Source organism: Sciurus carolinensis, chromosome 10, assembly GCF_902686445.1.
Source record: "Sciurus carolinensis chromosome 10, mSciCar1.2, whole genome shotgun sequence".
Taxonomy (NCBI): Eukaryota; Metazoa; Chordata; class Mammalia; order Rodentia; family Sciuridae; genus Sciurus; species Sciurus carolinensis.
Window position 1 is genome coordinate 49616821 of NC_062222.1, and position 25737 is coordinate 49642557.

The following is a 25737-nucleotide window of genomic DNA, read 5'->3' on the forward strand; positions in this document are numbered from 1 at the left end:
CATAAATGTCTCCTAATTCTTTGATCAACTCTACTCACATTTTAATCATCACCTGCTAAAACAACTTCTTGTCATGCGAAATTTGTCTTGGTCATCCCCAGTAAATATATATAGTTACACAAGTCATCTCACTTTTAGAATATGATGGAGAAGAAAGCCTCCTATGAACAAGGAGTACAGGGAAATGGAAAAAATCTTCTAAAAACGAATTAACAAAAACAATGAAAGGGCAATATGTGGTTCAACATTGACTTAAATCAAATATAGCACTTTTAACCAATGGATATATAATACATATAAATATATAAAGTAACATTAATTAATATAATAAAATTATTGTTTGAAAATCATCAAATTATTTTGATTTGTGACTCATCAGCACATCAACATAAGATCAAAGGTAGCTTCTCTCCTCTTGTTCCAAACAGGGTTTCTTAACAACTAATCTTCTAGAAGATGTCTTAGTATGGCAGGTTTTTCCTATAATTGGTCTAGGTCCCCAGCTTGATCAAGGTCACTGTAGAGACTGAAAATCCATACCTCCATAACCTCTCAGAATTTTGAACCCTGTTTGTTCAAACGTGGAGCATAAACACAGCCTTTCAGGTTAAAACTGCAAAATCCTCCTGACACCAGGAGAAATGTCCTAACTAGATACAAGCAGCCACCTCAAAAGTGAGTGGGGAGGCAGGAGGATCATGAGTTCAAAGCCTGTCTCAGCAACAGTGAGATGCCAAGCAGCACAGAGAGACCCTGTCTCTAAATAAAAAGTACAAAATAGGGCTGGGGATGTAGTTCAGTGGTTGAATGCCCCTGTGTTCAATCCCTAGAACCAAAACAGAAAAAAAAAAAAAAAGTGAATGGGGGCAGTAGTGGAAGCAGCCTTGTTCGATGCAGTAGGCCCATACCATACTGAAGGGAGCACCCAAGCCCTGGTCTCATCTGGTATCATGTGATGACAAAGGTAAGGTTTTTGCCTTCCAACTGAGACTAACCTGGCCAAAGCAGAAAACCACGGAAAGTTCCTATTACCAAAAGATAAATATATATAGTCAAATAGAATATATTACTTCCTCATTTTTAATTCAAAAGTAGTAACAAATAATGTGTACTGGCAATAAAAGAGAGAAAAATACACCTTCCTCCAATACCACAGCCCTTACCAGAAATAACACTTCCAAAATTTTTGTGTATTTGTAGATATAGATAATGTCTTAGTCCATTTGGGCTACTACAATAAACTATCATAAACCAAGTAGTTTATAAACAAAAGAAACATTTATTACAGTCTGGGGCTAGAAAGTTTAAGATTAAGATACTAGCTGGTTTGGTGTCTAGTGAGGGACTGTTTTTTGATTAGTGTTGGCATCTTTTCACTGTGTCCTCCCATGGTGGAAGGGACAAGGTAGTTCTTTGGGACCTCTTTTATAAATAGCGACTAATTTTAAAAAGAGCACTACAAAAAGCATTAGCCTCATTTACAAAGGCTTCTTCCTTATAACTTTATCACTTCCCCCAAATGTCCTACTTCCTAATACCAAACCTTGAGGGTTCATATTTCAACATATGAAATTGGAGAAGGGGCATGCAGACCATGGCAGAAGATAAAAACAAAAATGAAAATTTGTATAGCACTTACTATGTGCTGGGATTTATACCAAGCACTTTATAAATTCTAAACCAATTCACCCTTATAGACTAGTTTTTGCAGGATTTTTTAACCTGAGTACATATCATAGAAATATTTCTATGAGAATTGTAAGGGTAGAATAAATTCCAGTGATTCCGTAAAATGTAACATATTAGATAACTGTGACTTATATATATTAAATTTCTAAATTTTCACAGAATGTGGGAAATGGCAGTACAGAAGAGATTTGTACAATAGTTCTTTTATATTCTTTTTTTCAAAATCTATAACAAATGTTAAATAAGAACAGTTTGGACCATTCAACATTCCTCCAAAAAGATTCTCAAGGATTAGGAAGGAATAACAGCTGTCAGTTTATCCTTCTTCAGCTTGTTGAAAAGTAAAAAGGATTCTTAATGAGAATAGGAATGTACAGGGTAGAAAAAGGAAAGCTATATTAAAAGCACTGTAAGGTAGTTTGCACATTAAAAAAAAATAAAACTACTAAAATAAGCTTACAATGTGGGATGGAATAGAAATCAATTGAAGTGTTTCACAGGGTCTGCCCTCTATCTGAGGCCAGATCTGAAAACAGTAAAAGAACAGCCAAAAGACAAAGGACTTGGATGATTTTAGGGGAGATTTTTATCTTCATAGCTTCCTGATGCCAAAAAATGCAAGACAACTTGAATAATATCTTTAGCACAGCTCAACCATGACCCTCAAATATCAGACGTACTATTCTCATTCAGTATTTTATAAGCTTCCACAAGGTTCCAAAGGAAAGCAAGTTCATTTTTCCTCTGAACTAAATTTTTTTTGGCAAACTAGAATCTGCCCAAAGGAATCCATAAGCTGTGTTCCTTCACATATGCAAAAAGAAAAAGCTAAGGTTATTGACTAACAGGTTGATAAATTGTAACACAACCCACTGTTGGTTTTTATGGAATTGCTTTTCTGTATGTTGAAATGACAGAAGCAGACTGTCCATGATTTCTCAGTATGGAATACATCTAGTAGAGTATAGAATTACTGAAACTAATGATATCTTACTAGAAATCAAATATGTAATACTTGTTTTGCATTTAATTAAATGTGTCTTCTTAAGCAGGCGTAATCTAATGGTAGACATATCACCTGGATGTTCCTGGGAGGGAAGCTTTAGGCTCATAGGTTAAATGCAAGACTGTGGAAGCATATGATAGGAAAGTACAAGGATCCTGTTCCAAAACTCATTCATTTTAAGAGGTACTTGAGAGCCAAGATTCAGAGTGTTACATTGCCAGAGTGCTCTGTAAAGAAGGGGAGGTGTAAAACACACACTTGCAGAGACGGCAGCAGGAGTGTAGCCTTGTATCAGGAAGAACTTCACTAAGAGGGAGGCTGTTTCTTTCATCCAAGATGTGGGCTCCCCTATTCCATCTGTTTTTCCACAACACCTTAGAAACAATGCATTCCATTCCTTTTCTTATAAAAGGGGTTTACTTCTACAATAAAACACTCTACCATACATCGCCAAGTGGGTTAGAGGCTTAGGAGGCTGAGCCCACATTTATAGCTAAGGAGAGGGCTCCAGGTGGTGGATATTTGTGTTGGAATCTTAGTTGGTCTCAGAGAATTCCTGCATTCAGTCACTGAGGGTGAACATCTCTGTCAAATAGGGAGGCTTGAGAGTTCCCTTCACCCAATCCACTGTGACAACTCCAATCTTAAAGGTCAGATTAACAGGTGGATTGAGGGACACACATTGAACATTTTTTACACGTTTCATCATTTTATCACTAGTTACACGAGATGGATAAGAGACCGGAATATCTAGCAGGAGAAGAGAGAATTTCTAAATTTGGGCAGCATATACAAATTAAGAAATAATTTGTGCATATCAATCTCAAAACTCAGGTAAGAACTGGATTATGATATTTCAACTAAAATATATAGTAGATACTAAAGAAACCACACATGACTATAGCTTTACGTTTAATTTAGAGGGTATTGTTTTTTCTGCCATTCATTACACAAGACAAAGTATATTCAGTATTTGCCTAGGACTATAGTTTGAACACTATATGCAATTAATACTCACTATAGCCTCATCAGGTATATAGAGATGCTCTTGCTTTGTATAATAAATGAGTCTCAGAGAGGTTCAGAACCTGCCCAAGAACAAATAGGTCTAGAGTTAGAATCCACACTTTCCATGTTTCAGTCCAGTGGTATTCTATTATACCACATCTATCTCCTGAGTCACTCAATCCCCACAGGAAATGTGAAAGACACGGGATTGAGCAGAAGATTGGGATTCATGCAACTCTAACAATTTCAAAAACTGCTTACTAAAAACAGTTCTTGAAGATCCTGGAGCCACTAATGAATTGCTTTATTAGTACCGAATTCTTTATTTTGCCTGAAATCCCCCAGGCTGAATCATGCAGAATGTCCCCGAACCTGAAATAGGATCTCTCTCAGTCAGTAAGAACCAGAATATGGGAATGAGAAATGAGGCCTTCCCTGTTGTTGAGATAAGAGATTCCAAAGAATTTTGTTAGTCTCTGGGGGTAATCTGGTTCCTAGTATTAAAAATGTAATGAAAATAATTGAACTTTCTAGAAGAAAATAAATTTCCTTTACATATTTATTAGAGATTTTTAAACAGACCAATAGTTCAAATTCTCATTAATTAAACCTGAAGTTTAGTGCCCAAAGTGCAAAGAAAATTAGATTGCTATCCAAAAGTAAACAAACAAAGCTACCAAGTAAACAAAAAACACCTGATGATGAAACTAAATGACATTTTGTAACTCTAATAATTATTTGTCCTTTACCCTGGAAAGTATTTTTGGTATACTGTGTTTAAGTTCTAAATACATTTACATAAATATGAAACTGATATGGAATGGAGTGTTTGAGATTCTTTAAAATTATGTTTTCATATAGTTTGGATCTGTAATGTCCCCTAAAGATTCATGTATTTAAGGCTTGGTTCTCAATGTGACAGAATTGGGAGACAATAGAAACTTTAAGAGGTGGAACCTAATGAGGAAGGTCTTTAGATCATGGTGGGGGGTGGTGGCCTTATAGGAGTAGTGGAACCCCAGTCTCTTCCTCTTTATTTTTCACTTCCTGACCATATGAAGTGAGCATTTTGCTCCACCATACACTACTACCATGACGTACTGTCTTCCTACAGGCTCAAAGCAATGGGGCCAACCAATCATGGACTGAAACTTCTAGAACTGTGAGCCAAAATAAATAATAAATCTTTTCCCTTTATAAGCTTATTAACTCAAACGTTTGTTACAGCAAAGGAAAACTGACTAACACAGTGTTGGGCTAGAGTTGGGCTGTTGAACAGTTAGTGAATTTTATTGTCTGGTTGAGCTGTGAAAATCCATATACTATCAACATTTGTGTTTCCTATTTCTCAATTTTATCAATTTAATAAAATAAAACATCACCCTATCATGTTAATGGCACTTCTTTAAAATTTGAATTGTATAATTTCAGTGAAAAAGAAAACCCATAGGGGAAAAGAATTTTTCAAAACTTTTGGACATATATTGATGCCAAGGCTCATATGAGAAGTAAGTTTTATAACTAAGGTGATTAATTACTTCTTTCAGAATTGTGTCAATGGTTAAGCCACACTTTTAGTGACTCAAAAATATTGCTGACTGGCTTCTTTCAGTGCCTAGTGAAACATTAGAATAGCTGAGATTGTACTCAAAAGAACAAGATACAGTAATTAAGCTTAGAGATCAGCTTTGATAAACATCTCCCTTTACCCCAAGGTCCCACCATTGCCACCATCACTATGTGGCATTGAATTTATTAGATAAACATACTTAACTAAAGTTCCTGCATATCAATATTTTAATTCAAGTAAATCTAAATATGCTGCAGATTGAATGACTTCTTTTATTTATTCCAAAATAACCTAAATAAGTTTCTATTCTGATATGGTAATTAAACAGTAGCTTAATTAGGTCATTTTATTCTGATGTCTTATACTTAATTTTAATTAAACGAGATCTCAGCCTGAAGTACAGGGCACTCAGCCATCCTCAAAGTCAATGGATTATGGTAAACATTACATATAATCTCAAATGCTGAAATCTTTCTGACACTTTATTTTTTGGCAACTTAGCCTTTTGGTGAGAGTAAGTCTACTTGATGGATGGTCCTGAACAGGAGTTATGTGATCTCTGGCCTTTGTGTGATAGAAAGCATTTTTTGGAAAAACAATGTCTTGTATAATCCATCATGAAATGATCTTTCAATTTATCTGTTGTGACTCCAGTCTTCCTGCACCAACATAAATGTGCTTCAGATCATGTTGGTCCCAGTTCAAATGAAATTTTGGATTTGAAAATACGCCCACCATTGCCAGCTGGAACAAAGCCTTCTGAGTTAACACACACATTTAAAATCTAGGCCCAGATATGGGACAAGCTATTTGTTGAACATGGATCATGCGTGTGAACGTAGCAGATGTGAAAATGCTGCTACAGCCAGATTCACAGTGCAGGAAGGAAGGACTGAGAGGTCTCACTATGGCCCAACTGTCCTGAGCGACACAGAGGTCATCTGGTCATTGCTGTACCACCATTTAGAGCTGAAAGTGTCATTTGTGGTGCCAAGGAGCAAGTTATGTTTTGCTTTTAAGTAGCCACACCACTGGCCAAACAGTCACCAAACATTTTCTCACAATGTTTGTACAGGTGAAAATTAGCAGGAGAGATGTCTCAGTGAGTTAGAAAATAGAAAACCACCTATTGCCACTTGAATCGCTTTATGGTGTAGCAAAGGTTTCATTTCTGTTTTGATTGTAGTTTCCCAATCTTGAAGAAGACAACAGTCAATGTGAAAGTTAATTACTTAAAATACAATTCTTAAATCACTTACTCCCTCTCCATTTCAAATAGCATACAGTGAACAATCTGTTTGCAATAATAACAGGCATAAAAACTCCCCACTTCCCCCTAGCTAAATGGATGCTGATACCAGAACTGCTGTGTTTACTTTGCACCTGAATTCCACTGTGGTGAGTATTTGGGACATTCATATTCCAAGAGAGGATTCCAAATGGCATTCTGGCAGATGACAAAGAACACAAATGTAGTTCATTTTTATATTAATTTATAGACAGCCTTGTCCCAAGTCCCTTGGGCATCCTAGCAAAATTAGGAAAAAGAAAAATAACTACAAACACATCCAAGAGAAACACATCCAAATAAATCCAAGATCAGGAGCTCAAAATAAATAGTGCTATAATGAATACTGCAAACTAAAAAAGAAAAACAAACTTTAAAATACTCAGAGCACTTGAGGCTGAAGATGTTATGAACAAATTAACAGTTGCAAAGCATTTTGGAGCTACAAAGCTTCCTATCAGTGAAAGTGTTATGAGTTTGGAATAAATTCACAAGATGATGCCCTGCTCAGACTATCCTCCTCTGGCTGCAGTCTGCAGGAATAATTCCAGGTCTGCAAGCTGCTCCCAGCAACTGAGGCAGGACTCAGAGAAGAACATCCATTTTTTAATTTACTGCATGCATGTTCAAAATAAATTAACATAAATCAGTAGATTAGTCTACACAGAAACTTTAGTAATTTCAACCTTAGCACAAAGAAGTTTCTAGTTTTAAATAAGGGTATCAGAAAGGTAGAAATCACATTAAGTGAAGAGAAGAAATTTTTTAAAAAATATATATTGAAGAATCAATTAATTAAATATAATTAAATATAGTATCGATTTATCTAAGAATGGAGGCAGAGGAGGACTTTTTACAAAGGAATAGTTCAAGTGTATAAATCATCTTAATCTCAGAATATGTCTACATGTAATCTTTGATTCAAACTCACTTTACAGTGTGAACTGAAGTCTGGATTTAAATACATAAGTCCTCTTTACATGAAGTAAGGAAACCAGCAAATGAATTATTTAATATTTTTGATGTATAGTTACATAATGAAAATATTTGATTCAGTCTTCTCAAATTTCTGAGCCCTGAAACTAGCTAAGAAATCAGCACTTGATTAGAGTGGACCCAACCTGCCAACTTGTAAGTAAAGGATGTCACTGAGGCAAACCTTAGAGCAAGGCCAGGGCTACAACTATAGTCAAGTTGCTGAGACCTTAACTCAGGCACAACTGTCAATGCTCCACCACCATGTGGAAACCATAGAGCAACAATCCTAACAAGGTTAGCTTTCTCTGAATGACTGAAATTTGAATGTGAAAGTGAGAGGGAAATAAAACTTAAAATATGGCATCAGTAAATTTGTTCAAGATTGTAACTGAATGGACTGGAATCTCTTCCAAAACTGAAATCATATATGCTTTTATTATATATGCAATTTAAAGCTTTTTTCATACTTAAATTCTATTTTAGCTGTTATATAAATGTATTTGTAAATACATTATATAGTCTAATGCCCTAGTTCTCAAACATTTAAGCAGAAGAATAGTTTGTGTATATATGCACTTGTTAATGAACTCATAAAAGAAACTTCTCAAAACCTCATCTCTGAAGCAAATAAAAATAGGTGAAGACCAGGGGCCTTGAGCTTCCTGGTTCAGTTTCTTCCTTCTCATATAATAATTGTTTATTTACTTGTTTTATTCCACATCGTATCATAAACTCCATGAAGCCATAAACTACATCTCTCTTGTGTCTTTTTATATTCTGAGTATCATACATAGTTCTTAACCATAGTTTTAGTAAATAAATTTGAAGGAAAAAAGAGAGAGGAAAAAGCAGAGAGAAAACCAAAGCTTAGAAGGCAAAGTGCCACACAAGACGAAGTACCATTAGCATTTGGGTGGAGGGCACAGGGCAGTGAGGGTGTAAGGTGTGTCTTGGATGGACTTTTAAAAGACAAAAACAAAGAAAGTTTTACAAAGTTGTCCCTATATGCTCATACATTTCTCCAGTATTCATCACGATTCACTTCAATGTATGTTAGGGATTAACGTACGGGCATCACTCCCTGATAGTGTATGTACCACAAAGGTGGTGACTTTTCCTTATTTGAATTTATGTTCATGCCACTGTGCAGAGTGCCTGGAACATAGAAAATATGCTCAATAAATGTTTGTTGAATAAGTTATCTCCTTATATGTTTTTAGTAGGTTTTAAGCAAAATGACAGTATTTCATTATAAAAAGTTTTCATCTGAGTTGTATCAAAATATAAGTTGATTCTTAGGTACAGGAAAGCATGATGAGTGAATGTTTTATTAAATAAGATAAGTAGATCTCTTATTCAATGTGATATTTACTGGAATCACACCTCTTAAACTATTTCTAACAGGCTTACTAAACAATTTTTTTAAATTGTGGGAAACTGGAAATCATTCAAATACCAAAAAAAAAAAAATAGATAATGGTCAATTATGAAAATTGATGGAAACATAAATAATTTATGGATATATATGTATATGTATATAGGTATGATCTTAGAGTATCTCAATGACTTGGTCCTATCATAATTTTCCTGATTGTTAGGTTACCTATAAAATGCGAAACATAGTCTCCCTCCCAGTGGTAGAAATTTATTTATACATGAAAATAAATTTTGTTTTGATCACATATAAATCCAGTAATTCAAGCCATTTTTAACTTCTGACTTATACAAACATCTATTTATTCTTAGTAGATATTAAATAATTCCTAATTATTCAGAGAGTATTCCAATGTTTTTGAATACACTCATGCGACAAGCATTTTGTTTAATTTGTTTATGAAGCATCTGATTAGATCTCATTTCTCTTCCTCATTCTTTAGTATATGAATCGAGAGCAATGAGTCAAGCCACCTCCCCAAGGTGCCACAGAAGAATGACCCAGTGAGCCTTTAAAATCTCACATTAACCACTTCCTTCTATACCCCATCCAGTGATCGGAGTCTTGGAGAGCTTAGAAATCATTCTTAACTCATTCAGAACTGTATGAACACAGAAAAAAGATGCTTACCTCCTTTGGAGACAAAATTGAAACCCAAAATGATCTTGAAAAATTAAAATAATAACAAATACTTGGCAGCAAGGCAATTAAGAGAGAAGAACAAATACCTGACATGAATTCAGGAGAGGGAAGAATGAATTTGCCACAGAGGTTAAGAGGTGCCATTGGGAGAAATGAACTGAATGTGAGTCAGCAGCACACTGCCATTACTTTAAAAGACAGCATGCTAGCGGAATGCACTAACAAGAACATAACATGCAAGAACCATGAAGCGATTGTCCCACTGAGCATTGGTCAGGCACTTGTTAAAGTACTACATCTACTTTGGAGTCCAGAAACTAAAGAAGGGTAAGAAAACTTGGAGAGAAATGAGAGAAAAGCAACACAAAAGATTAAAAGTTCAAATAAAAGGTCCCACGAGGAATTGGAATTCATAGAGAAGAGCCTGAAAATCAGTGACTTTCCTAAATCTTCAGATAGCTACAAGTTTTTCCATACTCTTGGCACTTATCAAGGATATTTTGCAATTCTTTCTTGGGTCCCTTGCAGGCTTTTAATGACAGTGCATTAAAACACTCTTCAGGTTGGCAGTGATAAGCAGAGAAAGAAATATTAGATGCTAATTCTGTCAGTTCGTTAATGCAAAAAGAAAAAAAAACAAAAACCTCTGTATATCCATCTACAGGACATATCTTATTATGTACCTTAAGATTAAAATAACTTTTCTCTGTCAAAATCTTCTAGTTCTCATATCCCTTTATTTTATTTAGTGGCATAACTACACACCCAGTCACCCAAGACTGACAATGAGTCATTTTTTACTTCTCCATGTCCCTTACAAATCACACTCAATTAATCATGAAGTCTCACTGATTATAACAATAGCCATTCTGAATCTGTTCCCGCTCTCCATTCCTCTTGTCGTTATCTTCCTCCAGGACCTCATGTTGGTTTTCTGTACTCTCTCCATGAATTCCTAACTGCGTAGTCTAACACAGATCTTTCTCTCCTGAAGGACTTTTCCATACTATTCTCCTAATTCAATTAGATCTCTCCTCTGATTCAATACTTCAACCAGCTCTATGTTTCTTAAAGAATAGAATCAATGCTTTGTAGCTTGATATGCAACACCTTATTGTCCCTGAACTAGCTGATGGCCTCAATTCCTTCACTTCCTTTCCAAATACCCTGTATTTCAGCTATAATGAAACTCCTCACCACTTTCTGTGTCCTGGACTCCTTTCATGTCTTCATTATTTTACACTGATTTTTTTTCTCCCTGTTCCTTTTATTTCCATTTTTTTAAATGTTTAACTGCTACACAAAAACATAAAATTTGTATGTATTAATGAGGCACCATGTAATGTTTAATAAGGGCACGCATTGTGTAATGTTTACATCAAGGTAAACATCTATGTCCTCAAACATTTATGAATTTTTGGTGGTGAAAACTTTCAAAATCCTTTCTTCTGCCTTTTTTGAGTATACAGGACATAATGGGGTTCTCTATAATTTCCTTACCACGTAATACTACCCCACATCGTCTTGTTCCTATCTGAAGGTAACTTAGTACCCATTAATCAAATTTTCTCCATCCCTCCCTCAACCCACTGTGCCAGCCTCTGGTAACCAGCATTCTACTCTCAACTTCCATGAGATGGAGTGTTTATTACATATGCATGAGTGCTTACTTGTCTTTCTGTAGCTGACTTAGTGCAGTTAACATAATAATCTCATTTCATCCCTGTGACAAATGACAGGATTTCATTCTTTTTGTGGCTAAACAGTATTCCATAGCATCTCCATACCACGTTTTCTTTATTCATTCATCAAGCTTTCATCATGCTATAGACCCTTTGGTTGTTTCCATTTCTTGGTTATTAATACTATGGCAATGAAAATGGGAATGCAAGGATGCAGGATGTAGCTCAAGGCTCTAGGTTCAATCCCCAGCACTGAAAGAAAAAAAAAAAAAAAAAAAAAAAAAAAAAAAAAAAAAAAACAAGAAGAGAGGGATGCAGGGAATGCAACTGTCTCTTTGACATACTGATTTTACTTCTTTCAATCCTACTGCATACCCAGTAGTGGGTCTATTGGATCATATGGTTCTATTTTAGTTTTTTGAGGAACTTCCATGCTATTTTCCATAATGGTTATGCTAATTTACATTCCCACCAACAGTGGGCAAGGATTCACTTTCTCTACATCCTTGCCAGCACTTACTACCTTTAGTGTTTCTGATACTAGCCATTCTTCTAGAGTGAGGTGATTTCTCATTGTGGTTTTGATTTGCAATTCCCTGATGATTAGTGATGCTGACCATTTCTTCACGTATCTGTTGTCCACTTGTATGTCTTCTTTTGAGAAATGTCTATTTAGAACTATGGTCTATTTTTAAATCAGATTATTTGGATTTTTGTTGTTATTGAGTTTTTAAAGTCTCATTTATATTCCGAATATGAACTCCTTGATAGATGTATATATTGCAAATATTTTCTCAAATTCTCAAGGTCATCTCTGTGGGTTGTTTCTTTTGATATGTAGAAGCTTTTTTATATAAATATATAGGCCCATTTGTCTTTGTTTGGTTTTGCTGCCTGTGCTTTTGAGGTCTTACCCCCCAAAAAATTCTTGCCCATTCCAATGTCCTGAAGAATCTTCCCTATGTTTTCTTCTGAAGTTTAATAGTTTCAGGTCTTACGGTTAAGTCTTTAATCTATTTTGAGTTGATTTTTTATAATATGTGAGAAACAATGGTCTAGCTTCTTTCTTCTACATGTGGATATTCATCTTTCCCAACACCATTTGCTGAAGACTCCTTTCTCCAATGCATGTTCTTAGCCATTTTGTTGAAAATAAGTTAGATATAGATGTGCAGGTTTACTTGCAGGCTATTTTGTTCCATTGGTTTATGTATCTGTTTTTATGCTAATATCTATTTTATGTTCTTTTGATGACTACAATTTGATAGGGTTTTTCCCACTTAGGTGGTATATTTGGTGTGTGTGTATGTGTTTCAAACAAATTTTAGAATTAATTTTTCTAGTTAGAAAAGAAAGAATGCCACTGGTATTTTGATAGGGAGTACACTGAATCTATAAATCACTTGGGTAGTAGTATGCTCATTTTAGCAATAGTGTTTCTTCTAATCCATGAGATGGGACATGTTTTCACTTTCTTGTGTCCTCTTCAATTTCTTTCAGTTATGTTTTATAATTTTCTTTTTTTTTGTATCAAAAAACTAGTAAAATTTTATTATTTTTCACAAGTAGGCAAAATATGAAAACATATTCATATCACTTTTTCATTTTAGCTTTTAATTGTATAAGAATTGCCTTAGAATCTCTGGTCAATTGAAATTAAGTAAATGTGATGGCCAAGTAACATTTTTTTTTTTTAAGAGAAAACTCTGGGCTTTAATTAGCATCGACTGAGGAGATCCTTGATTGGCCAAAACATGAGTACTTTCTGTAAGAAGCGCTGTTAAAACCATGGTGCCCGCTAGCCTGAGCAAGGATCATCAAGACGGAAGCAGGGATGGTGCTGGGTTTTTCTCCTCCTGGCAGTCAGACTGCTCCAACTGGCACTGAAAGTCAGATGAAAGTCAGTCACTTGCAGGCGACTGAAATAACAATGGCAATAATGATAAAGGCAAAATTCCAGTCTCCAAGTAAACTTGGATGAGCTGGGTCTGGACTTACAATTAGTGTTCAACAATCTTTCTTAGAAGTCCCAAAAGTACTTGGGGAGGGGGAATTTTCTTTTTAACCGAATTGCTTCTAAACTGATTGGTGGACGATAAAGTAGTCAAGCTAGTGTGAATCAGGGATTATGTGTTAAATGCCTGCAGTTTTATTTCCAACCTCGTGGAAACTTGAGCTCTTTGTTGCTCTTTGGGCAACACACAGATAGAACAACTCTAAGTTATTGCTCAATGTCACAGAACCAGGAGACAGCAGAGCCAGGATTCAACCCCAGATTCTTTTGACTACAAATCTATCCCTCTTGTGAGGTGATTTTTTTTTAATTTATTTTTATTATAAACAAATGGGATACATGTTGTTTCTGTTTGTACATGGAGTAACAGCATACCATTTACATATTCATACATTTACATAGAGTAATGATGTTTGATTCATTCCGTTATTTTTTCCTCCCCCCCACCCCTTCCACCTCTCTTTTCCCTCTATACAGTCCCTCCTTCCTCCATTCTTAACCCCCTCTCATCCCCCATTACTTGTCATCATCCGCTTATCAGTGAGATCATTCGCCTTTTGGATTTTTTGAGATTGGCTTATCTCACTTAGCATGATATTCTCCAATTTCATCCATTTGCCTGAAAATGCCATAATTTTATTATTCTTTATAGCTGAGTAATATTCCATTGTGTATATATACCACAGCTTCTTTATCCATTCATCAATTGAAGGACATCTAGGTTGGTTCCACAGTCTGGCTATTGTGAATTGAGCAGCTATGAACATTGATGTGGCTGTATCTCTGTAGTATGCTGATTTTAAGTCCTTTGGGTATAGGCCAAGGAGTGGGATAGCTGGGTCAAAAGGTAGGTCCATTCCAAGTTTTCTAAGGAATCTCCACACTGCTTTCCAGAGTGGCTGCACTAATTCGCAGCCCCACCAGCAATGTACGAGTGTGCCTTTTTCCCCACATCCTCTCCAACACCTATTGTTGCTTGTATTCTTGATAATCGCCATTCTAATTGGGGTGAGATGGAATCTTAGTGTAGTTTTGATTTGCATTTCTCTTATTACTAAAGATGGTGAACATTTTTTCATATGTTTGTTGATTGCTTGTAGATCTTCTTCTGTGAAGCATCTGTTCATATCTTAGCCCATTTGTTGATTGGGTTATTTGTATTCTTGGTGTGGAGTTTTTTTGAGTTCTTTATATATTCTGGAAATTAGTGCTCTATCTGAAGTATGAGTGGCAAAGATATTCTCCCACTCTGTAGGCTCTTTCTTCGCATTGCTGATAGTTTCCTTTGCTGAGAGAAAGCTATTTAGTTTGAATCTATCCCAGTTATTGATTCTTGCTTTTATTTCTTGTGCTATGGGAGTCCTGTTAAGGAAGTCTGATCCTAAGCCAACAAGGTGAAGATTTGGACCAACTTTTTCTTCTATAAGATGCAGAGTCTCTGGTCTGATTTCAAGGTCCTTGATCCATTGTGAGTTGATTTTTGTGCAGGGTGAGAGCTAGGGGTTTAGTTTCATTCTGTTGCATATGGATTTCCAGTTTTTCAATTTTCATTGTAGAGATCTTCCACATCTTAGGCTAAATTTATTCCTAATTTTATTTATACATTTTTGTAGCTATTGTAAATGTGATTCTTTCTTAATTCCTGTCTCAGATAATTTCCAATTGGCATATAGTGATGTTACTGATTTTCATATGTTTATTTTGTATCCTGCAACTTGCTGAATTCATTTATTAATTCTGATAGTTTTTCCTTTCTTTTTTGGTGGATTTTTTGGGTTTTCTATACATAAAATCATGTCATCTGCAAACAGTGACAATTTCACTTCTTTTACAAATTGGATGTCATTTAGTTCTTTCTCTTACCTAACAGTTCTGGCTAGGACTTCCAGAATAAAGTGGTTAAAAGTGGGTATGTTTGTCTAGTCTAGATTTTAGAGAGAATGTTTTCAGTTTTTCCCCAGTCAACGTAATGCTGGCATTACATACCTCTACTATGTTGAGATACTTTTCTTGTATGCTTTTGTTCAGTGTGTTTAATCATGAATGAAGGTTTAATTTTATCAAATGAGTTTCTTCTACATTGAGATAACCATATGGTTTTTGTCCTTCATTCTTTTGATATGGTGTATAACATTTAATGATTTGTTTATATATTGAATCATCCTTGAGTTCCACTTGATCATTGTAAATAATCATTTTAAAGTCCTGTTTGCTAATATTTTGTTTAAGATATCTATGTCTTTGTTCATCAGCAATATTTCTCTATAATTTTCTTTTATTAATATTGTGTCCTTATATGGTTTTTCTGTCAGGGTTATGCTGGTTTCATAGAATGTGTTTAGTAGAATTCCTTACTCTTCTGTTATTTGAAATAACTTAAGGAGAATTGATATTAGTTCTTTTTCAAATGTTTGGTGGAATTCAGCAGTGAGGCATTTGGTATTTTGATGGGAGACATTTTATTACTGATTCAAACTTGGTGTTATTGTTTGTTCAGGTTGTCAATTTATTTATGATTCTGTTCTGATAAAGTGTATGTGTCTAGGAATTTGTCCATTCCTTATAAAGTATCAAGTGAGTTGGTATATAGTTGTTCATAATCACTAATAATCTTATGTTTCTGTTGTTATCAATTAAATTGCTTCTCTTTTTATCTCTGATTTTACTTGAGTCTTCTCTTTTCTTTCCTTAATCTTGCTAAGAGTTTGCCTATTTTGTTTACCTTTTGAAGAACCACTAGTTTTATTCATCTTTTATATTTATTTAAGTCTCCATTTACTGCTGCTCTGATCATTACTATTTCTTTCCATCTACAAATTTTTGTTTCAGTTTGTTTTTGTTTTTCTGGTTCCTTTAAATTCAGTGATATCTTGTATCTTTCTACTTTTTTATATTGACATCGATTATTATAAACTTCACTCTTATTACTGATTTGCTGTATCTCATGGGGTTTTTTATGTTGTATCTCCAGTTTCATCTGTCAAGAAATTTTTTTGTTTCTTTCTTGATTTCTTCTTTGATTCACTGGGTGTTCTTTATTTCACATGTTTTTGTATGTTTTAAAGTTTTCTTGTTATTAATTTCTAGTTATATTGCACTGTTGGTCAGAAAAAATTCTTGCTATGATTTCAATTTTTTTCAATTTTTTGAGACTTGTTTTATGACCTCTCCTGTGATATAATCTGGAGAATGTACCATGTACTGATGAGAAAATTGTGTATTCTGCAGCCCTTGGGTGATATGGTGTGCAGAAGGCTGTTAGGTCCATTTGGCCAGGGGTACAATTCAACTGTAATGTTTCATTGTCAATTTTCTTTCTGGATTATCTGTCCATTACTGAGAGTTGAGTCTTAAAGTCCGATGCTATTCCTATATTGAGTCTTTCTTTCCCTTTAGGCCTATTAATATTTTTTTTATATTTGAATGTTCCAATATTGGTCCATAGAAATTTAGAATTGTTATTTGCTCTCATTATATAATGACCTTTCTTGTCTCTTCACTGATTTTAATTTAGAGTCTATTTTATCTCATATTACTATTGCTATTCTTGCTTTCTTTTGGCTTCCATTTGCATGGGATATCTTATTCCATCCCTACATTTTCTCTCTGCATGTGTCCTTAAAGGTGGAGTGAGCTACTTATAAGCAGCATATAGTTGGATTTTTTTTTTAACCCACTCAATCACTCTATGTCTTTAAGTGGAGAATTTACTCCATTTGTAATCAAGGTAATTATTGATAGGTAATGTTTTGCTCCAGGCAATATGCAACTTGTTTTATTCTTCTATTATAGTTCCTTCCTTTCTTTCTCTTTCTCTTATAGACTTCCTTGGTGGTTAAGTGAATTTATTGTTTATGATTTGTCTGTTACATATTTTTGCTTTGTGTTTACCATGAGATTTAGAAAATACATCTTTTTACTATAACAAGCTGTTTTGGACTAATAGAAACTTAACATAATCATGTAGAGAAGATAAGGGCCTGGGTTTTGGCTTAGTGGGAGAGTGCTTACCTAGCATGTGTGAAGCTGTGGGTTTGATCCCCAGCCCCACATATAAATAAATAAATAAAAATAAAGATTCATTCACAACTGAAAATATATATATATAAAAAAATAGAAACAAACAAAAGAGGAAGAGAAAATATAAGAACACTGTCTAGTTACATTCCCTTCTTCCCCACATTTTGAATTTTTGATAATACCATCTTACATCTTTCTCTATGGCCTATCACTTAACACCTTAATTTAGTTCTATTTTTTCATACTAAAGATACAAATAATTTATGTAACACACTTACAATATTAAAGCATTCTGAAATTGTTGTATAGCACTCTTAATAGTAAGTTTTATACCATCATATGTTTTCTTCTTAGTAATGTCTATTTCATTCACTTTGAAAAATTTTCTGTGGAATTTCTTATAATACAGTTCTGGTGGATATAATCTTTCATCTTTTGTTTTTCTGGGAAAGTCTATTTCCCTTCCTTATTTCTAACAGTTTTTCTGGATACAGTATTCTTGATTGACCTTTTCTTCAGTACTATGAAAATCTCATACCACTCTCTTCTGGTGTGTAATGTTCCTCTAAGAAGTTAGTTCTTAAGTAATTTGAGGCACCCCTATGTATTATTTGTTTCTTTTCTCTTGAAACCTTCTTTCAAGATAAAAGAATCTTCTCTTTAATATGTGAAATTCCATTTTACTCCAATCAGAATTGTAATCATCAATAACATAAATAATGATAAATTCTTGTGAGAATGCATCCCCCACTGTTGGGGGGGGAATGCAAATTAGTACAGTCACTATAAAAATCAGTATGGTAATTCCTCAAAGAATTAAAATAAGAACTACAATACGATCCGGATATACCACTCCTTTGTATTTACCCCAGTTACTTAAAGTTAGCAGACATTAGAAATACCCGCATACCCATGTTTATTACAGCACAAAACAATAGATAAGGTTTGGAATTGGCCTAGGTGTCTGTTGATAAATGAATGGATAAAGAAAATGTGATATATATATATATATATACACATATATATACATATATATACACATATATATATACACATATATATTATTCAGTCATAAAGAAAATCAAAATTATTTCATTTTCAAGAAAATGAATGGAACTGGAGAGCATCATGTTAAGCAAAATAAGCCAGACTCAATCAAACATCACACAGTCATACATTTTTCCTTATAAGTGGAAGCTAGAGGAAGGGGGAAATGCATGTAATGAATGCAAAAGAGAGACTATTAGTGTAAAGGAAGGAATTCAGGGAAGGTGGAGAGAAGAGAGGAAGGAGGTAGGGAGAGTTAATTTACTCAAATTATGAGTTTGTAAGAATATGCCCCCAACAAAACCTACCTTTCAGTGTAGTTAATAAGCATCAATTAAATATATATATATATATAGTCTTATGGTGACTTGGTTAAATTAAATTTGCCTAGTAACCTTTGACTTTCCTGTATCTGGATATTTGTATCCTTCTCTAAGTTTAGAAAGATTTCTGTTATTATTTCCTTGAATAAGATTTACACCCCATTGGCATTCTCAAGTCCTTATTGAACTCCAGTAACCTCAATATTTTCTCTTTTAATACTGTTCCAAAGTTCCTATGAGATTTCTTCATTCCTCTTCACTTTTATCTTTTTTGTCTCCAGCTGTTTATTTTCTAGTAGCCTATCTTTTAACTCATTAATTCTTTCTTCTGTTTGATCTGTCCTGTTTTTTTATGGCTTCTATGATATTTTTTATTTTCTGGGTGTATTTTCCAGCTCAAGAATTTATGTTTGATATTTTAAATTGCTTCCATCTCTTTGTTAAGTTTCTCTGTTAGAATATTAAAATGTTTCTCTGAGTTTTCTTTAAACTCTTTGAGTTTTCTTAAAACTGCTATTTTAAATTCTCTGAAAGTTCTCCCATTCTGATCACTGTCAGGTCAGTTTATGGCACCTTGTTTAGAGTATTTGGTGGGTTCACAGTTTCCTCAAAGTTCTTGATGCTGTTGACACATGATGTCACCTAGGCATTGAAGAATTGGTTATTTATTCCAGTCTTCCTAATCTGGTTTTAGTTTATGCCTCTCTTTTCAGAAACTCTGAGAAGTCTCCTTATTTTCACTGAGCCTATAGTCACTTCCATTATTTCAGCACTGGATGGTGCCCATGTCCAGATTTCCCAGGAGTCTTCTTTTGGAGTGTTGTCATTATTTCAGTACTGGAGGTCAATCCAAACTCAGATTTGTCCCAAATAGTCTGTTGCTGTCTTGTTCAGAAAGAAACAGGAGGGTACCCAGAAAAAGTAATCTACCTCCACAAGCCTCTTCCTAGGGCCAGGGTAAACCTGGATGCCTCATCCACAGCTACTGGTCTAATACCAGACACTGTAAGATTCTGCCTAGATCTAGACAGAGACACTGTAGATGAACCAGCCCCAAGCTCTTGTGCCACATCACTGGTCACTGAAGCTCAAGCTGAGTTATACCCTGAGTCCATAGTCCACCAAGAGCAGAAAAATACTGAGTTAGGACCAAGGTCCATATTTCAATGGGCTCCCTATTGCTGAGGTGGCCTTGTGGCCAAAGATCACTGCAAACAGCCACAAATGATGCTTGTTGGAAGTTCAATAGACTGGGCCCATACATCTTCTCCTGGCACTGAAGCTTTTCCAGAGGATAAATCCAAAGGTAGGCCTAGAGATGGGTTATGTTGAAATCTGCCCAGTGTTAGGTTTCACCAGCACAGCACTAAGTTCAGAGACAAAGTCTCATGCCTACTACCCTGTTCAACCCCCAGTGAATGGAGTCTTGCACTACGTTATGCTTCCTGAGGTTGATGTATGGTTAGTAAAAATCCATGCTACTTCTTAAGTCCTGTTCCCAAGGGATGGAGTCCTGCTCCCTGCTATTATACCTAAAGTTGTAGAGGGTTTGGAGGGTCAGTATCTTCACCTTCTGGCCCAGTGCAGTTCCAGAGGCTCAGTCCAGATTTATTGGTCTGCAAGTAAGGGTCATGGGCTTTGCCCAGTACAAAGTTTCATCATGAGACCTGGTACTAGATTTCAGTCTAAGGCTGAACTTTGTTTTCTTTCCCTCACAAGTGGGAGGAATTCTGTCCATGCTGGGCTGCTTGGAGTTGTTTGTGGGAAAGGACATGGAAAACTTCCTACCTTTATTCTTCAATGCCTCTTTTTGTTTCATTATAATAAACCAGGCATTTTGGTCTGTCATCTGATTTCCTTAACTTGTGCTTGTAGTTCTGTGCATGTATAGCTATTCAACTTGGTGTGTCTGTGGGTAGAGCATGCCAGAGGATCTGAATCAACTGCCAACTTCCTCCATCCACACTCTCCACACTTTTTGTATCTCCTGAATTTCTATACATTTGCATTTTTTCAAAATTCACATAGATACTACATCTTCCATCTTCACAAAACTCATGCTCAAAATACAGATTAGATTTCTTGACTATATTCACCCTTGTGCTTATATCCTCCAAAGCACATTTGTACTCTATTATTTTACTGTCGTTTTAGTATCTTTCCATTCAACCTCTGAGCGCTTTGGAATCAGAAAATATATCATGCTATTAACATAACTGTATTCTCAGTAACTAGCAGATAAGAGATGCCACTTCTGGAAAAGAAAACATCTCCCCATTAGACTATAAGTAGCTTAAGTGAACACATCATCTTATCCATCTTTGTATATATATTGAATTAAAATTGAAAAAATAAACAATTTACATCAGTTACCAAATTTGTAAACTCTTTAATACTGTCAGAATTTTTTATTTATAAACTAATTTAAAAAATTCTTTATTTCACATGCAAATTGGGTTGTACGTAAATTATTACATACATCAGAAACAACCTAACTTTCATTGACTGGTACCTGCATTACAGAAATTTAGCTTGGAAAAGTTGTCATTGACTCAATCACATCTGTGGAGTTGGCATAAGTTGTATAAGAAATGATTAGACAATAAAATGTACACACATATGTATGCACACATATATATATGTACACATATATTTGCTTTCCTATAGCAACTATTTCCTTAGTGAATATATGTATTACATATTCTTTAAATATTCTGATTATGATCTTTTTTAAATATACATATTTCAAATATTTTATACTAATCTGTAACTTGCCTACTTATTTTCATAAGAGCAAGTTTTGGTGAACAAAAGTTTTACAATCAATGAAGTTCAATTAATTATTGGTATTCTTTTGTATCCTCTTTCTGAAATATTTGTCTATCTCAAAGTTGCAAATATGGTTTCCTGTTTCATACTCACCTTTTATTTTTTTTTATTTTCACATAGAGTTAGACTTTCTAACAAATTAATTTGTGTGTATGTTGTGAAATGCTTCTCAGAACTGATTCTTTCCTCCCATTGAAGATTCAATTCTTCCATCAGGAAAAGCAATTTCCTTTCCCAATTGAATTGCTCCAATACTTTCATTGAAAAGAAGCCTATATGTGTGAAGTATTTCTGAATTTTATTTTGTTCCATTGAACTACTTGTCTTTTCCTTAATATCTCGTTATTGCAACTTTAAGTCATAAAATTTGAGTATGCCAGTTTTCCACATTCGTTCTATTCTGAGATTAAAGTTTTGGCCATTCGATATTTTTTGCATTTACATATAAATTGTAGAATCCATTTATTTATTTTCATACAAAAAATATAGTTTGGATTTTTAATGAAATTAGAATAAATCTGTAGGTTGATTTGAGGAAAATTTATATCTTAATCAGCTCTTTAATGTAGTATGTATTTATAAATTTACTTATTATTTCATTGTTCTCAATAATGTATGCTTTTGATTATAGAAGTTTTCCACATATTTCACATATTTTTAAAAATTTTATTCCCCATTTTCTATTTTAGGTTGCTATTGCAAATATCATTTTTAAATTTAATTCTCTAGTTGTCTAGTTGCTGGTTGTTTTTTTGTGGGATATTTTTTGTTTTGGGTTTTTTGGGTTTTTTGGTAGCAGGGATTGAACCCAGGGGTGTTTAACCATGGAGCCTCATCCCCAGCTCTTTTTATATTTTATTTTGAGACAGGGTCTCACTAAGTTGCTGAGACTGGCTTTGAACTTGTGATCCTCCTGCCTCTGCCTTCGGAGCCGCAGGGATCACAAGCACGCACCACTGTGCCCAGCTCTCTAGTTGTTTCTTACTGGTCTCTATAACTATGATTTATTCTCATATAGTGATCTTTTATTCCAAAAGTTGCTAGATTTACTCTTTAGCTTTTAGCCTGAAGTGCTGCATTCAATGTCACATGGGGTGGCTAAAATTTGAGTAGAAACCCACATACTTATTTGTATGAAGAATCAGAAATCAGATTTCAAGAGATCAAAGCAGTTGGAAAATGAGGAAGGGAATCTGGAAAGGATGGAGCCAGGGACTGGGAGCCTTAAATTCTTTGTATGAATTCTATTCCAGATTTCTAAATTATGCATGTACCAACACATTCCAACAGACCAGCTAGAAACAGAGAGACTTTAGCTGCTGGCAACTACAGAGGAGTCAGATTTTGGAGTTTGAGTCTAGCCATGCTAACTTTCTGCTAAAATAAGAAGTTAATATTCTTTCCCCTTTTTTAACCATTAGCATTTTTATAAGTTCATTTTAGTTATACATAATATTTGGGTTCATGTTGACATAATTATACAAGCATGGAATATAATCTGCTCCAATTCCATCCCCAGTACTTCCCCTATCCCTCCCCTCTTCAATCTACAATCAATCTATTTACACAAAAAAACTCCCTTCTGTTAGATTAACTCCAAAGAGGAAGCCTACCTCTCAGTCTTCAAATAAAGAAGAAATCACAGTATTATTATCATTATCTTCAAGCATCTAGGGTTTTAAAAATTATAACAATTGACAAAAATGTGTCCAGATCCAATTCACAGATGATGATAACAGCAAGATTCTTTTCTTTACCTCACCCAAGACAGAATGGTATTGAGGCTGGTCTTCAGTTATGCTAGATCCTTTGAAATAATCCAAAGAGAGCATAACCTTACTATCACTCAGGAATGGCCAGTGAAGTGATGCAAATGCAATGTCATTATTTCTAAAGTTGTCATTTAAAATTCTGTTGAATATATATGTCTCTACTGAAAAATAATTATTCTTTAATAGGAAACTGGCTAGGAAGGAGAAGTTTTGATCTTTGTCACAAAGTATTCTAAACTTCCTAGTGTGTAGTTGAACATTTAAAACACAAGTCTAAACTAACAGTGGCACATGACTATAATCCCAGTGGTTTGGGAGGCTGAGGCAGGAAGACTGTGAGTCCAAAGCCAGCCTCAGCAACTTAGCAAGACCCTCAGCAACTTAGTGAGGCCCTCAGCAACTTGGTGAAATCCTGTCTCTAAATAAAATACAAAAAAGGGCTGGGGATATGACTCAGTGGTTAAGCACCCCTGGATTTAATCCCTGGTATCAAAAAAAAAAAAAAAAAAAAAAAAAGAAAAAGAAAAAGAAATGAAAGAAAGAACCCACAATTCCTTCATTAGAGATTCATTAGAGTAGAGGGTAGAGGAGGTTGGTGGAGGAGAAGGATTGGACAAGGGAGAGGGAAAGGGAAGTACTGGAGACTAAATTGACTAAATTATATTATTGTGTGTATGTACAAATCTGTAACAGCAAATCCCACTATTTATAATAATTCATCAATAAAAAAGTAAAAAATATAAAATATAAGTCTAAGGGGAAATGCCTATTTTTTTCTGTTTTTAAAGAGTACTTAAGCAATGAATTCAAAGAAACATACCTTTTGCTAAATTCAGAGTGTTTTCTATAACATACTACAGAATGAACAAATAGGCAATCCATCTGGCTAATGGTCAACCACTCTTCATCCAATCCAGATCTTTCTCTACACTACATATGTGAAGAACAAGATATTACTATTGCTCATGCTTCATTTTTAAGATCATAAGCAAGCCTTCCCTCAGGGAACCCACACCATCCATAATTCCCTTTAGTTCCCTTTCCTTATATAGTTTGTCTAGTTAAACTACATATTTGCCCTTCCTCCTCTAGTCTTTGTTTTGCTTTAAAATGACAACAAAGTTATTGAAAAAATATCTATTGACTTCCCGATACTATAAATGTTTTACAGTTTATGTAAAATAAGTTTCTCTCTGCCCATAGGGAGCAGGAAGTCATAAACTACATGGGCTATTATATAATTAACTAGAAAACAGGTGTTAAGTAAGTTAAAGGAAAACCTAGTATAGGAGCATTCAGGAGGAAACAATGAGTAGCAACAAGAATATTTATCATTTAAAGATCATTTAAAATATGACAAGTGATATTCTAAGTGCTTCATGTTTGTTACCTCATTTAATCCTCACACTAACCCATTGAAATCGTTAATATTGTCTCCATTTTTTTCAGATGAGCACACTGAGGCAAAGAATCTGCATCACAAGTCCAAGTCCACACAGATGGGAATTGTCAGATCAGGAGACCAAAACAATAAGAATTCACTACATAAAACAAAGGGAAGTTCATAAATTTTGATGTCATGTTAGACACAATAAAGGAACAGTTTCATTAATCACCAAAAAACATGATGCTGAGAAGTTTTAGACCTCTCCTTTGCTTTTCATTTTTCACAGATTAAACACAAAGTTTTTCAAATACAACTGCTTAACATTAAACACACTTTCTTAATTTCATTTTTCCATACTTTCATCATGACTTTTGCAGTAGTATTGTTTTAAACTTTTTCTTTGTAATCAAAAGTATTTCATTTGCAAATTTTTATAGGTCATCCTGGAAATCTAGTAATCAGATTTCAAAAACTCAACTTACAAATGAAACACCACCTCCTGTGAACTGAGAGCACATTATACATGTGTGTTCATCACTGTGTGCCAGGCCCTGGGCTGGGTATTGGAGGAAAAAAGATGAATTGAGCAGAGGTAGAGCATTCTGGGAGCTTTTGTTATCATCTCCAGTATATATTCTGCCATCTGTATGAGAAGACATAAGTAAATAAATAATTATTTACTTAAATAAATGAATTAAATGCCACTCAAGAGAAACAGAAAAATGACTGAGTCAACTTGGAGAAATTCTGTGTTGGACATTGTGTTGGATATCACTGAAGAATCTGACTACCAGCTAATGACACTTGACAAATATTCTCACTGTTAAGTAATTTACATTGATTGCATTTAAGCAACATGAAAAGAGGAACTTTCCCCCCCCCCAAAATAAACTAGCAGATAAACTAGGAGACACACTTGCAGAGCTGTGCTTCAGCTTAGTGAGAGTTCTCCGTAACTGGGAAAAAAGCAGTCATAGAATGAGAATAGAATGAGAATCCATCTCCTATTCCTTCTGCCTCATGTATATTCCACATACACATCATCAC